Source organism: Hylaeus volcanicus, chromosome 5 (genome assembly GCF_026283585.1).
Source record: "Hylaeus volcanicus isolate JK05 chromosome 5, UHH_iyHylVolc1.0_haploid, whole genome shotgun sequence".
Taxonomy (NCBI): domain Eukaryota; kingdom Metazoa; phylum Arthropoda; class Insecta; order Hymenoptera; family Colletidae; genus Hylaeus; species Hylaeus volcanicus.
In genome coordinates, this window is record NC_071980.1 from 8,837,384 (window position 1) to 8,853,516 (window position 16,133).

Here is a 16,133-nt window from a genome sequence, read left to right on the forward strand (position 1 = left end):
ATATGTAGAAACATACCGGTAGCATTAATTTTACCTCGATGAAACGTAAACGATTCCAGAGGTCTCGAATTAGGGGGTCAAACTCTGTAGAAATCATGGAGGGTCTTCCTCGCAAACTTCGAAGAAAATTCCCTGCTCGACTTTACTGGAATCGCTTTCGGATGTTGAGAAATGAAATGCGATTTATTTAAAGTTGGGGGGCAGGCGCGGTGGTAAAGCGTGGAAGAACACGGAACCGAACGAAAGAGCAACCACGGCTACCGGAAATAACGGACTGACCTTAGCGCAACCATCAGCGCAAACTTTCAGATATTATGAGTGCAAACTTGCCGCGGTCTATCGTCTGCCCCGCAGCCGGATACGTTGTTCGTGAAACGAAAACATTTACGCGAACCGACCGCTCTTCGCTGGCGGAATAATTTTCCGCTGGCCTGCGTTTCGAATTAGCCGCATCTGGTTGCACTTTCCCCGATACGAAACCGATGTCCGCATCGCGGCATCTTTTCCGCGTACTCCGCCAGCCAGTAGACACGACTCCTCCGCAGCAATTGCGATTCTCTGGGTAATTTCCATTTAGATTCGCTACACAGTAGCGGTTCTTAAGGTACCTCGACAATTTTAAATATAGAACCGTCGTCTCCGCGAAGCGACGAGTCTGAAGCTTCGTTAAAAAATATGTCGCACCAATCAAAATCCAACGTCACGAACGTAGACTATATTTTACCCATTAGTGTAATTACCACGGTGACTACAAATTTCCCACCCAGTTTGCACCGTTGGTGGACAATTTGTCGTACAATAAGCTCCCGTTGAATGAAAGTAGACTACCCCCATGGATACGACCCCGTACGTCTCGTCAACGACTATGGATTAACCCTTTGCGCTCGAGAGGTCATATCTTAACATGATCCAGTAACTCGAGAGGTGACACTCGGTCACCATCAGGTTTGACGCAGTAAATCAACCAACAATAACGTTCGTTTAAGTTTAATTTCATTGGAACTCGAAGTGTCAATAAAATGATTGTCGACGAGATAAGTGACCTGATTTTTAAATTTCAAATTAGAGATCTCATCTTCGAAGTCCATCTAACAACAAACTTAGCACTCGTGGCAATGGAATGCTAAGAAAGCATCTCGAGTTGTTAGTAGATACCAGAAAAAAAGGCCTTGAATGCAAAGGGTTAAATTGGTCCGTTTTATAACCATTACAACCAACGAGGGTCGAGCGACAACCTAAAGGATAGAGGTCTGACCGTCTGTGAAACGAATTCCAGTGGGAAGAAGCTCTTTCGCGGCAGAAATGATAGAGGGCCCCGACGGTAGCTCTCGGTGGAAATTGGGACGCGACACCGCCGCTAACAGCTACGACACCGTGAAGAATACCGAAACGCAATCAATTTATCAGGCAGAAACGCGAACGTGACCGGACTTAAGCATATGGCTCGAACAATGCTTAACGACGCAGCGAGGGAAAACTGGATCCATGACCGTTCGTAGCGGTGAGAGATTATGCGTTCCTCGTGTACCCTGGAATATTTTCCGCGGCGACACAAAGCCAACTACAGTCCAGGGATGAAAGGGGCGATGAAGACCGACCGCAGGATGATACCGTTGAAAAGAGAGGAGGGAAGCCAATTATGCGCGGTACCAGCACCGAATTTGTTACGGTGTTACGTTGTAACCGATCGGCGCGACAATAGACGGACGCGCTGCGTGAATGCGTTCAATGGGGAGAGAAATTTTCGAACTGCCATCGACGACACGGTCCTCGTGACTGGTAGCTTTTGTACGTGCTAGGGTTTTTCAGGTTTCGCCCGGGAGCCCTCATTCTCTGTTCCCACTCGATGATTTTGCAGTTCGCCCGGTGAATCGTGTGCGGCGCGCCGCCCTTGCCCGTTAATTACTTTCTCGTTTTTAACCGAGGCTGCTCGTAGATTTTTCCTTTGTGGCTGATTAATGGATAGCGTAAATGCATTGCGTGCAACCGGCGCCGACGAGACTGACAGGGCACCGGGGGAATATTCGAGGGGGTGAATGATAATGTTTCGCCGTGGAATTCGCGGCTGCTGGCTGTCGGATGGAAAACGTTTAAAACCGTTTTCGAATTCAGAGAGAAAGGGTTGGTTTGAAGGTTGATTTATATTTTTCAGGGGGAAATTGGTTGGACATCGTGTCGCGTCAACCGCGTCGCTCTCGGGGGTTGTTTGAGTGAAATGAGTGGCGCCTTTGGGAATTTATTATGAAGGAAGCTACTCGATCGATTGCCAGTAGCAGCGATTTCAGCTTGATCGTATAAAATATTAGAGCACCTCGAATTCAACCAGCTTGGTACGTGTTCTTACATATTGAACGACCGACGGGTAGAGGTTGCAACAAAGCGCGCTGTACGTGTCTTCGAGACGAGATTTCGAAAAAAGCAAACTCGTACCTGCGCGAAGTTTTTCCGCGGAAAGCTCTCATAGCCGGGTATCGACACGGCCCCGACGGCGTAGTCCTGAATTATTTACGAGTTTTCGCGAAGCCCAGCCATTTAATTCATAAGGAAGGAACGATAATATTCAAGAGCGAAAGAGAGGAGGGCTGGCTGAGCCGAAAGAACGCATCGACGAGCACGCCGACCGGGGCCCCGGCATTGTTACGCTCGGCGACGAGTTTTGAAAAGGACAATTTTTCCAGACGCTTTGCGATTCGTCGGATCTAGGACGGAAGACGAGAGCCGCGAAGCATCGCTGCGGCCGGATCCCTTTCAAACAAACTTTTCGGAATTCAGGCGGACGAGCGAGCGAATTCAGCCAGCCCCGTTCCACCCTCCGGGTCGTCGTGTTTCGGCGCAGCTTCCTCCTTAACGTACCCTTGTTATTTCAATTGCCGGCACTCTACCTGTCATCGAAGTGTCAGGCCGGCCGAGGCCTTTGAAAAGAGCAAAACGGCAAGGCAGAGGATTCCCTGCCCTCGCCCATTCGGAGTCAGATAACCGTGAGAGGGATCGAGCGTTGTCGGCCGAGGGGTAAGAGGTTGTCGCGTCTCCGTGGCCTGCCAGTTCTCCGCCCGTTTTCTCCCTTTCTTCCTTTCTGTCCGGGAATCCGCGGAACGGGACACCCCAGCCTATCATAACATCTTCGTTTTCGCGGCAACAATGACGGCGTAACGAGACGCACTTTGGGAACTGCCCCAAGACCGTGACGAGGGAAACCCGGGAAATTGCGAGATTTACGGTCAAGTGTCTCGAGAAGCCAGTTAACACATTCCGTGCCGGATCGATTTGCTTACCTCACGTGGATCGACAACAACTCGAGCGACTAAATTCGTTTGCGATGCGCTAAGAAACTAGTTTGCACCTTATTCTTAAATTTCTTCTCTGTTGCTCCAAATGTGACAACCGAACACTCTCAAGAGAAACTCTCTTTGTTATCCTGGGCGTAGCTAATTGATATTCGTAGCTTTCATCGCACGCGCTGCCGAACAAAAGAAGACTCACCGGAAACGTCAGGCGCGTCGGCATTCGATAATTTGCGGGTTCGCGTAATCGAATAAGGACGGAGGTGGAAGAAGCTGGAGTAGAATCGAGCGAGGGTAGCCATCCGCCGATACGAATTAGCGACGGGAAAAAGGTGGTTCTCGAGAGACGTCGGTGAACGGGCTAGGTTTCGGTCACGGGGAACGAGAAACGATGCCAAAGGCAAAGGTGAAAAATCGGAACGCCATGCCGGGTCTCGTTGAAACCGGCGACCGTCATTAGAGACTCAGAGGCTGCGCACGAAATTACGCGCAGATCTCCGTATGATCCTCGCTTTATTAAATCTACCGTATAATTTTCATTCCTGATCTCGAGCCACGCGTGCGTGTCTTTGTTCCATTAGACGAGGGCTTTCCTTTTTCGTTTCCCTTTTAATAATCCCCTTCTGACGTCATACGTTTTCGACTCGCCGCTGACCCCTTCGAGTTAATCGTCGTTCCTTCTCAGCCGAGGGTCGCGCCACACACGAACGACACACGAAAAGAGCGTCTTTCGCCAAGAGGACTCCTCCATTCGTGTTCGTTAATTTATTCGACGAATCCGTTCGGAGCGTAGAACGAGAAACGCACCCGAAGATGTTCGATGGAACGTTAACACCGTGGCACGGTTGAACGAGAAGATCTTGGATCGCGCCAAGCGCCGTGAGAAATCGATGATTTATGACCGAGATTCGTCGCGCCATCGCGTTAATTGTTTCTATGGGGGCTGCGGTCGATCCGCTGGATGGTTCGTTGAACGGGTCTCTTGCTTCGGTGTTTCCCAAACTGGGAGAGAGAGATAGACAAAATTAATAGAATAGAATTTTAGAATTTTATAAAACCATTTTAATTGGTCGTTTGAAATGCAGCTTTGGAATACACCAAAACAATAAGAATTTAGTTTTAATTTCGAAAACCGATGAAAAGTGGACCGATACCCTTCCATCTCTGATCATACGCGAAAATTGGCGAGTAAGTCCCGTTACGGACGTTTCTGTGGGCTTGGTAAGTGTTGGAGCGCTATTAATTACGGGGAACGCTCGTGTCGGTGAAAAATAGCTCCTCGCGCGCTAGGTGCGAAGGCAGGAAGGCGAAAAGCTTTTCCTTTCGCGCGTCAGCCGGCCAGACGTGGTGAAAATATCGCTCGCGAGCCATTGAAATCGATTATTTCCCGCTTTGATAGTTCCGACACGTCCCGGAGAGGGAATTTCCAAGTACAAATTTAAAAAGGCTTCGTTGGCTCGCGCCGTTGCCTTTGCCGGCGGCGGCGTAAAGGCAGGAGAAACTTTCGATTGATTTTTCAAGCTGAATTCACAAGCGCTCGTAATCCGAAGTTGCCCGGCTCTTTCTCTCTCGCTGTCTCCCTTTTTCTTCCGAGGGGAGAGGAGCCAACTGCGAAATGAAACGGGATTCCCGTGGCGCGGATGGCTGCCACGGCGTCTCCGAGGCCAGAACTATTCTCCGTTTACGCGAATTCTGAACGAACGAAACGGAGAGAAGCCGTTCCGGCAGCGGCATTTTAATTAATAAGCGGAAATACGCTCGACCGAGCTGTAACCGGGTGGCTCGCGTGTCTCCGTCGAGCTGTGTTCTATTCAATACGCCCGGCGACGTTCGAGAATTTGGTATACAAGCCGGCGCAAATATTTGCCAGACTCGTGCAAATAAAATCCTCGTTGCCACGAAATTATCGGGGTTATCCTTCCCGTCGCCGATATCGATTCGCTCGAGGAAGCGCGAACGAAATTAAAAGCGAGCCTTCCGTGCGCGAGTCACGTAAAATTTACCGTCGCGTTCGACTCTGTCTCTCGCGAATTCATTATTTCGATAAAAACGATATTTTATCCAAAAATATTGCTGGTATGGTATCGGGAAACACGCTCGCTCGGCGAAATTGATTGAAAATTAATTAAAAAGTGCAAATATTGTACGATACCGTATGACTTGCGGATAAAAACGGAATATCGGGCTCGCGTTGTCGATACAACGAAGAAACGCCGAATAGTCGAATTTCCAGCATACGTTTCGAGATTATCGTTTAGTACGATACGTAATGAACGCAAAGTGTCGACACGCCGCAATTACGGAATCATAGTGGCACACGAAATGATTTGTCGCGAGGAAAATGGCGGGTGCCAGCTGCACGCAACAAGTAAATTGTTAGCGTTAACGCGAGAAACGAAAGGGACGAGGAAAGCGATCCTGTCTCTGCTCGAATTTCCTGCGGGACTGCAGGGCGCTTTTCGCTCCATGGAAGGACACCGTGCTCGCGAAATTACTTTTCTTTGTCTCGTAACGTCGCGGTACTGGCCACGTCTAAAGGGTACCAAAGCCGACGTCGAGGAAAAATCGCCATTGTTCCGCGCGTTGAACGTTCCACCCAGAGAACGAACGAGAGATCCCGTTACGCGATAGTTTACTTAACATGATTATCGAAGTGGATTCGCAACGTTCCGCGTTATTGCAATCTCGCGATCGACGCGTTAATACGTTGGCTTAACGAGACTTTCCAACTTCGTTTAAACTGTGCGTCGGATGCTTTTGACAATGATTCTCAAACCTGATGAAACTTTGCCCTGATGAGCTTTTGATGAAACTGCGCGAATGTTGCTTGGCTCAAATCGAGAATTACACGCTGTTTCGTAACAGTATGAATATTCTATGATAGATGATTGTTAACACGTTGAACACCACGTACGATACTTGAATTTTGATCGGGTTGAAAAACTAAATGCTAACGCAAATATTAGATTATATAGTTCTCAATTGTATAAGAACAAAATTTTAGCTTCATAAGTATATTTTCACGAGTATGTCTGGCACTGTGAGTGTTAATAGAACGACATCGCCAAACAGGAACGCGTTAATGGTTATAAAAACGACGAGAAGAATTTAAATACTTATCATGGAACATTGGTTGTCCTGGAAATTACGCCGGAAAAGTAGACATTTTCCCGGATCGTTTTTCTCCGGTGGACTGCAGCGAGTTCACGAACGATGGCGGGCGTGGAAAACGGGATCGCTACTTTGTCGCTGTTCGAGTTTCGTTTTTGTCGGTGCTCCGGAAAATTAACTCTTGATCCGGAGGCGGGAATTTTATGAAAGCGATGAATCTCCGCCAGGGGTTTATGTGTTTACCCCGGACTTACGCGTTAATGGAGAAACGTTTTTATCTTGTCTCCAAAGTCGACGGTCATCGTGAATCACTCTTGGACACGGTACTCGTCACTTTCGCGCAAGTTTCCCAGAGTTTGCATACTTAATAGCGCATCGATTAAACCGTATCGTCGAGAAAGAGGAGGGGAATGCTGTTTTACGAGCTCGTGGCCGGTTTACGTCGTTTCTAATTGCGCAGTGTTTCGACACGCCGTAACCGCGGGTTGCGCTTGCATTCTTTAACGACCCGACGAAAGATTTGTATTTTTCATAAACGCTCCAGGAAATTCGTTGTTAGAATTACGCCACATTATGTCTTTCGCTACAGTGAAAACTTACCACAGTTTCGCTATAAAATTGAATTTAGCACTCAAGACATTGAATATTATTAAATATTGTTAAATACACATCCAATATAGAATTTAGTAACAAAAGTTGTATAGTAATAATTTACGGTGTATATTAATTATTCATTGAAGGTAGTAGGTGTCCACATATTTATGAACGGGGGTGTGGATTGATTTATTCGTGATATTTGTGAAGTTTCATTCGATACTTAAAATTCTTATTCAAAAAGACCCTCGGGGACTGTAACTGTGCTTGATCACAGCTGCGCTACGGGTTTGGCGAACCCGAGGTACCCGAGCTTCTTGTAGGGCCATTGGGGCATATACGACCATTGGCATCCACATCAGAATGGAGTGACAAGAGAAACTACAGTGATAACAAGGTCTCGCGCTTATCCCCGTAAAAATTTCGCTCGTATTCTTCGGTTCCAACTTGGATCGGATATCGATCGACGGACGCTTTCGTGGGTCCCCGAATGGACTTTCTGCGCTCAGAGTAAACATTCGCTGTGTCGCGTCGACGGATTCATGACCAGCCGGTGTCAGCAAAAGTGATGTTTTCGCAGAGGCGGAAAAATCGATTCGACGTCGCCAGAAAACATCGAATCGTCTGAGGTTCCATCGATTTCGGTGTTTACGTATCGTGAAAAGTTTCCATGGCCACGGGGCGGGACGGCGACGTTCCCTTTTCATAGCACAGAAAAGAGCCCCGGGCCGTCGCGGCGCCAATATTTCGCGCGTACGATGGCACAAAAAGCGGGTTTGCTCGGCACGGACACGGGCAGAGAATCAGCGACGCCTCGCAGAGGACGCACGCGGAGTAGAAGCCGAGGGAGGCAGATGCTCACTCGACAGCCTCACGCCCCAACACAATGGGTCCCGAACGCGCGACGAAAATAATGCTGGTCGGCTGTAAACCTATGAACCGATTCAATACGGTCCCACCTTTCCTGTCGCGCTCCTTTGGGGAGCGGAACGGCGAACGCGTCTTCTTTGTCGTGCCACTTTTACCTCCATTTATCTCCGCGTGCATCCGTCGCCCCCCTCCGTCCGCGGCGTATCAGTGTCCATCTCCCTTTATCCACGCATCTATCTCCCCTATTCTTCGTCGTGTATCTCCGCAGCATCTTATTGTGCCCTTTTCTCGGAATTCTTTCCTCTCCGTCCTGGCCTCCGCGTTTAGCGTAACCTACCCTCCCGGTGGTGATTTTATTCGTAAGTGGAACGCGAGCTCGTGAAAGGCTCCAGAGGACGAGTAAACCACCGTCTACTCGTCTCCTGTCGTTCGATCGTACGTCTCGGTCCCTCCTCGATACGGTTTTATTAGATGGTAGGAATGCCCGTCGCTCTTCCGTTTCCCCCCTCGTACGAAGACGCGCGCGAAATGGAAAACGGGTTCCTTTTCACCGGGCTCGTTCCTCTCGCCGGTTTCGTCCAGTCCCTCGAGTCAGCGTCGGACAAAATGTAATCCACGCGTATGATTACCGAGTAAGTGGGATGACTATAAAGATTCTGAGCCATCAACGTTACTCGAGACCTAATCAAACCCGAGCCGACCATCGTTAGTCTCCTCCTCGGTCTTACATCGTTAGGCCCCCGTGCGCGACTAATTTTACAGGGAGGGCTATCATGCGATCTCGATCTCGTGACTCGACGGTTAGGCGAATCGTAACAGTGCAGTTTCTGGTACACGGGGATCACGGTCGGGGACTACATAGGTTTACAAGTTCGAGACGATTTTAAAATGATTCGGTAAACTTGAGGGGTTACACCATTTTGTCCACCCGACTTTTTAAGGTTTTTTCAAGAATTTGTATCCTTCTAAAGTATCCTAATTGTCCTTCACCTACCTTACCCTTTAAAAAGTGGACTAAGACTGACCGATCTAAGCTTGCAATTTATAAACGCAATTTACCGCGATTAATCTAACAATTAGAAGCGGACGATACAAAAGTAATCACTCCCCGATTCCGACATGCGCGGGCCATGTCCTGCGAGCAGAGCGTAGCCGACGAAGCGCGAGAGAGAGAGCAGCGGAGCCATTGTGCTAATCCTGAGTTACGTCGTGAGGTACAATTGTGTCAAGTTTACGGTTGAGCGGAATTCTATTCGGACAACGTATCTTGCATGTGTCGGTGTATCCGCAAGACAGGAAGAGCAGAGAAGGAGACGGACGGCGAGAGCTGGACGGTGCAGTCGCTTCCCTGTCAAAGGAGGTATTACGGGGAACTAGTTTTCTATGGGTTCTCCGCGAACCCATGGCTTCCTTAGGTAAGGTCGGCCCGGCAAGATGATTCCATTATAAGTTCTGCAGAGTAGCCCTCCCTCTCTGGCTCCCTCGACCCTCTCGCTGTCCGCTCGTCTCGCTTCGTCCGCCTATCCTCGCGTACCTAATCTTTATCTCCGGTTTTCCCGTCAACTCCGATCCTCGGCAACCACCGCGAGCTTTTACAAATCGCTCCACGCCCTGCTACTTATTCCATCGGTGGAATCGTTCAACTTTTCCCTCGAGGGTAACGCCCGCGGACCGTAGTCCTCCATTTGCTTCTGACAGTTTGAGATGACGCGTCGTGAAGCAGGGTGGACGGTTGAAAATATGTCAGTCTCGGCTCGGGTCGAAGGACGATAGATTTAGGTATGGTCCGGGACCCCGAAACTTTCTTGCCGTGCAGGATTTCCCGGAGACGCCCTGATCCTCGGATACCCGATACGGGACCAGCCTTCGTATCCTTGGAATTGCATTCGTCGCGCCCGATGAACCGTGTCATTTTCTAACGAGAGTGTGCGTCGCATTGATCTCGCAGTAACGATGTCGCCGATGCATCCGATCCCCTAACCTGGCGTAAACTATAGTCGACTCGAGTGTTTTATACTCGAGGCGAGCACTCGAGGGTAACCAGCATCCTATCTTAATCGAACGGGTGAAAGAAAGGTCCCGAATTGGAAGGCGTTGAAACGAGGGGCTGAAACTCGGTGAAAGTTCCTCCGACGTTTATGGGTTCGGGTCGGCGCGTAACCCGCAAGGGAGGGACGATTCGATGAGTAATGGCCGCGGCTTAATCATTTTACGCAACTACCGATTATCTGGCGCTGAAGATAACAGATATATATATTCGTGACGTATCGCCAGCCAAGATTGATGAATCCCGCCACAAAGAAGGAAATCAATTAAATCCTTTATATCGCCTCACCCTCCCGTCTCGGACGAATCATATCTCCCCGATATAAAAGCGTCCACTCGAGGCGATTTATCTTCCTTCCGGATATCTCCTTAATATATCCGATGATTACGAGACAACCGTCCGTTGAACTTCCTCTGGAGATACCCAAGGAATTGTACGGGGAGAAAAACGGATGCCCGTTTCTCCTTGCGATCCGTAGTCCTTTCACTTTGGAAACTCACCAGAATCCCTGTGTACATTTCGCCAGGGGCCACCCCGGCGGGAAACATCATGAATTTTAACGAACGAACGCAAGGCGGATGATAATATCGGGGGCTGGTGGGCGGGGGCGACCCGTGTCAGCGGCGAAAGTGTAACATCCTCTGGCGTGAACTCGCCGCGGCACGGAGGCGGCAGAATTTCGGAACGAAATTACGGGTGATTTAAAAGCGGCGCCGCGCAGTAATGCATCTCGTCGGGATATCCGGTTTGGTTGCACGTACGCGCGAGTGTACACGCGTATATAGATTCTCGCGGTTATAGATCGGCTCGGTAGATTCGGCCAACAAATATTCGAGTATCTCTTTTCCACGGAGGAAACGCGCCCAGGGGTCCAGACGAGACGTGACCGAGATAACGAAACGACCTTCTCCGCTTCGAGACCGCCCCGAGACGGCTGCGCGCTTTACCAGCGCCAAAATCTTTGGAACCCACCGTCGGCCCCAGGAGAAACTTTTCCACGTTACTCCATAGAGGAAACGACGGTCGTAACGTTTCCACCGCTTCGAGTATATTTTCTTTTATATGCCGGCAGGGGTGCGCAAACTATGCACCGTTCAAACTCGCGACGATCGAAGAAATCTATTTTTGTCACTCGCGCCGTATCTTCTCTATCATTCGACCGATCGTGGTAGGTTCGGTATGAATCTTTTATACGATATGAAAAATGTTCGCCGTCGCGTTTTTCTCCTTCAAAAATCTAACGGTACAACTCGTGACTCTCGAATTCGTTTTCAAAGATGGAATACCAATTTGAGAATCCGAATAACCAAGAAAGAATGCAACCACGAATACATGCGAGATGAAAAGTGTTTCACGACTCCAGAAGTTTGGGAACCCCTGCGCCGAAAAATACGTAGCTCTTCGTGCGTACGCCAGTGGAGGAAGAGTCGCGCCGAGAGAGAAATATTTATTAGACTTCCTGCGTATCGAATTCTTAGCAGGCTACTCTAGCCCTTCGTCGACGGGAAGAGGCGGGGTTAACCAACCGTGAACGATGCTGGATTTTTACGATTATTTATCGTTATTACCGGATATGAGAGCTGCTTCTCGATCGGGCGACCCGGCCTCGCCCTAGCTTGCTGGAATTCCCGATCGTAAAGTCGTAACTGTGAAATCGAGGCTGCCGTGACTTGTAAGTCATCCGTTCCTCGATAGGCGCGCGTGTCTTTGCGTTTTTCCGTCGAGCGGAACGCTCGAGAGCTCGTGCCTGCCATTCTGGAGCCGTCTATCCCAGCGTTGAAGAACGATCGTGGAAAAGGTGCGGGAAGAGGGAAAGAACGCTCCATATCGCAGACGGAGGTTAGAATAGCTTTTTCTGTTTAGCCCGGAGAACGATACATGCGCGGAGCGTTTCTTGAATTGGAAATGACTGGTTCGATGGTCCATAACGGTAATAAAATATACTCGTAGGGGGAAAAGAAATACGTCGATCCGGGGCCGGATTCTTCGCGGATCGTGCGACTGCTTCGTTCGGTTGAGTTATCCAGGCTGTCTGTTAATATTTTGTTCTTCGAGGCGGCCGTTCAAAACGGTTCTTACCTGCGTGGCTCGGAAGGGATTGAAAATAGGCAGGAAAGAGTAAAGGATGGGAGGTACGCGTTGGAAACTTGCTAATGGACTCGTCGGTAAGGCTACTTAGCAGATTGGTAGCTTAGGCGCGAGGACGTTGGTCGTTTGGGCGGCGAATTCGTACGATGGAATCGATAGCTTGATAGAAACTCGTAGAAATACCTTACCAGGTGTGGTACGTAAAAATGCTTCGTCCGAGCTGCTACCATGCGTGGAGAAGTAACAGCGAGGTTACGGCTAACGAGGTGCGGACCGCAAATGGAAACGCGCTTTTTCAAACAGTTCCACCGCGTGTAAATCTCGAGGAGCCGTTACGGAAATTCCTCTCTTCTAGTTTTCGATAATACGGTTCAAGGTCGTTGCTTTGGGCGGTTGAAATCGAAGATGGGAGGAAGAACGATTTATATGACCCTTAAAAATTACAATCCGAATTGGAGTCTGTTACTCATCTATAATTTGGCTCATTCACGCTAGAGTAGCGATAGCGCGGAACTAACGTGGCCAAAATTCAATTATGCGTTGGGTTTCGAATCCAACTTTTCCACGCATCTGGCATTCAAAATTAAATTGCACGCGGCGTAATACACACGACGATAATTGCGGAGGCAAATTCGGAACACGAAAGCAATTAAGTATTCATGTAAACGTTTTGTACCTTTCCAAGCGTATTCCCGAGTTACACCGACGTCTGCGTTTGTTGGTCCCCCACCCTCCCCCGGAAGTGTTATTAGGAATTTTCGACGCATGCTACCTCTATCACGATAATGGATTAAAACGATTCTAGGAACGTCACGATAGTGTTTACAAACTATCAACGACATCGTATCAGAAACACAACGCGTCGGTCGTAAACGTCCGAATGAATTCGTGTTGATGATTACCGAGGCATGAGAACCAGGATAACACGCGTGACCTTTTTTTCGTTAAATTCCTTCTCGGTTGCGAATCGGAGATCGTACAATGTGCACCATTCGCGTGACATTGTTCTCGCTCGTTACGGTCTAGATTTAATCGTGGAATCCTGGGATAATGTCACTGGGAAATGTTACGAATATAACAGTTTATTGCAATTACGCGGCGTGTCCTTCCTTGACAACGAAACAGTCGACAACCTGTTTACGGTTATCCGACCCAGCGTCGAAATTCGATGATCTAGGTCGATTTATACCTTTGAAAATTACTGGTATAAATTGTGTTGACGATACGACAGATTTACAAATAAAATTGACCGAAATATACATTTTTGTTTGCAATAATGCATCTTTGCTTAAAATTGTCTGGCATTTCTCGGATACGTGTGAAAATTTCCTCTGACACTCAAAGAGTTAATACATTTATGATTAGAGTAAGTTTTACTTTACTTTCTTTCACCGAAAGTTAGCATCGAGAAACGACATTACTTATGGGATGACGGAGATGGAATAATTTTCTTTTATTTTATTTATAAACGTTCCCGGCGTCTAACCGCACACGAAAAATGTATATATTGTTAAGTAATGGATGCAATCCTGTCCGTAATAACAATAATGACGGCAATAATAATAATTCGCGAATAATTCCGTAATTTGTAGGGAAAAAGGAAAAGGGGGTCATCCGGTAAACGCGCGGCGAACGAATTTGAAGGGAGCGCGATGCATCGCGGTGCGAGCGCGGCGAACTGCAGCGGTGCAGCGCTGCATTTATCTGGCTAACCGCCGCGCGCCTGTCGCACGGAATTGCGATTCGTGTCCCATTGTACTTAAATAGTTCGAAATGTCGCCGGTCGATTTAATTTCGGGATACGCCGACTATTTCCATTTGCGGGATTTACAACCGCCGTTTCGCGCGACCTCTCGTAATTGCGCGTCGTAAAAAATGCCGCGCTCCTCCCCACCGGTCGGGGTGGAAGCATAATTTCAAAAGATCGTCGACGGCAAACACCACGGACTCCGCCAACAACGACAGCCCTCCGCGTTGTTTGTTGTTATCCTACGGCATAATTAATCGCAATTACGTTTGATTAAATATCCTGCCGCGCTACGAACGATAATTGTAACAAAGCGACTACCGCTCGCCTCGCTCCGCAGTCGAGCGTCGTTCCAACCGGCTACGGTCCATCGTCCGTAATATTTTTTCGCTCGCGTCGCTTCTCGAATAATTCGATGAACAATTGATGATCGCGCTGATGAAACGCGCGTTTCGCGACAACTACCGGAAATAAACTCGTCGACGAGCACGATAAACTCGACAGACGGGACGAGAAATAATAGAAAAAACCGGCGTCCCCTCCGCACGGAAAGTTAACAATGTACTTGTCAATCGATCGCGCGATAATCGCAGTCGCGCGTGGCGAGCGCAGCTCGCGACAAAATCGACGCGTTCGTTTCCGTTTTTCTCGAATCAGCGAACAGAGAATCCGCGTGTACGGTTGACCCGTCGTGTTTCCATAATTGTTTGCAATACCCGTGGCGTTACGGTTCCAACGATAACGAAATAGCGCAATTAAATTAAATCTTAACTACGAAACAGGGCGATGCGATTTGAAACGCGAGTACGCGCGCGTGACGCTCTGTATAAGTTTTCCGTTGCTACATGAAACGAGCTACAGCTCGTTCCAGCTTCTAGAATCACCAAAGGGTCGGGGGCGATTTGCCCGGGCGGAAAGGCCGCCACGTGCGAACGACGCGCTTCGCCGGTAATCCGCCTCAAAAAGACATAAAACTGCATGGCGAGCTTCTTAATCGACCCTGGCACGTGTCCGACTATTGAAATTGGAAAATCATGATCAGGAAAAGTTTTTAATACGACCGCCATCTGGCCCGCGGCTGCTAGCATTATGTGTACAGAAAGGGGACGAGAGGGCGACGCTAGGGGTGGTTTTCTGGTGCGAGCGAAGCTATAACTAGTTCGAGGAGGAAAACTGGTAAATTTCTCGGCTCGCGGTGCCAAAAAGTTCGTTCTCGATTGCCCGTGAAGTTGGACGGGTAACGGCGTTCTTTGGAAATATTTAAGCGCAACGGCGACGAGGTGCAACGAGGAGGAAAACGAAGACAAAGGGAGCGGAGGGTAAAACGTTGGGTAAAACGTTGGGTAAAACCAGGCCGGAAGACTTCGAAGAAAAGGACGTCGTATAACAGGGTAGCAGGTGCTCCAAGGCCACCGGTTCCTTAAGAAACGCATGCAGGCTATTTCTTTCGGTTTCTCGACCCCCGAGAATGATTGGTCGCACCTTGCATCGGTTATGCGCTTTTTACCACCCGGCCTGGACGCGACCAAACTTGGACCGCGCGGAAGCCAATAATTTAAAATCCGAATCGCTGGGCGCGAATCGGTGCAACTTCTCGGAACCCAAGGGGAGAACGCTCGTTCGCCAGGTCGGTTTGACTAAACCATGTGTTCGTACAAAATTGCAAAGCTCTCTCGTAATTTCGTGGACAGTTTGTTTTTATCGTTTTGGATGGGTACTCCAAGCTATGGTTGGCCGAAGACAGATAATTGAGGATCTTTCATTTCAGAATAAAGATTGACTCGATCGACTGCAGAAAAAGACTGTTTATTGTTAAAACTAAAATACAAAAACACGGAGGCCAAAAACTGAACGTTTCAAAATATAATCTAATCTCATTACAAATGAACAAGCAATTTGTCGATTAACCCTTCGCACTCCAAGTACTCCTGACAAAGCTAAGCGTTCTACTCTCTGTCGTGCAAACAGTACACGACGCATGTCGAAGATCAAACTGTTGTAATTTAGATTTGATCGCTCGAAGGGATCGTTGAAGTCAGTCGCAATCCGACATAGGAATCCAAGGGCTTTGTTGGCCTAACCGAGAATATACTTACGGTGATTGGTTTCGCAGAATTTGGCCGAGGCGGATCGATGCGGGAGGACGAAGAATAGGTATTAGCCAAGAGCATTCCAAGCTCGACGGAGTTCGGTGTCGCGTACGAATGAAATTGTCTCGAACGCGATGGAAAGGCAAAGCGAGAGTCGTCGAAGGGATTTGGGAAGAGGCACGATTCGTCATGGGTGGCTGCGCGTTTAGAGCTACGCGGAACGGGCAAATCATCGTCGGCGCGTCGTAATTGCGCCATCAATCTTTTTCGTCCATGTCGCGACGAGTTCTTCACGGAACCGACGT

At 48.7% G+C, this 16,133-nt stretch overlaps 1 protein-coding gene across 1 annotated transcript in view; it reads left to right on the plus strand.

The window, feature by feature from the left end:
• Positions 1-16,133, plus strand: part of LOC128876564 (toll-like receptor 6) — a 49,048-nt gene that overhangs the window by 13,370 nt on the left and 19,545 nt on the right. The gene's annotated exons all lie outside the window — the stretch shown is intronic.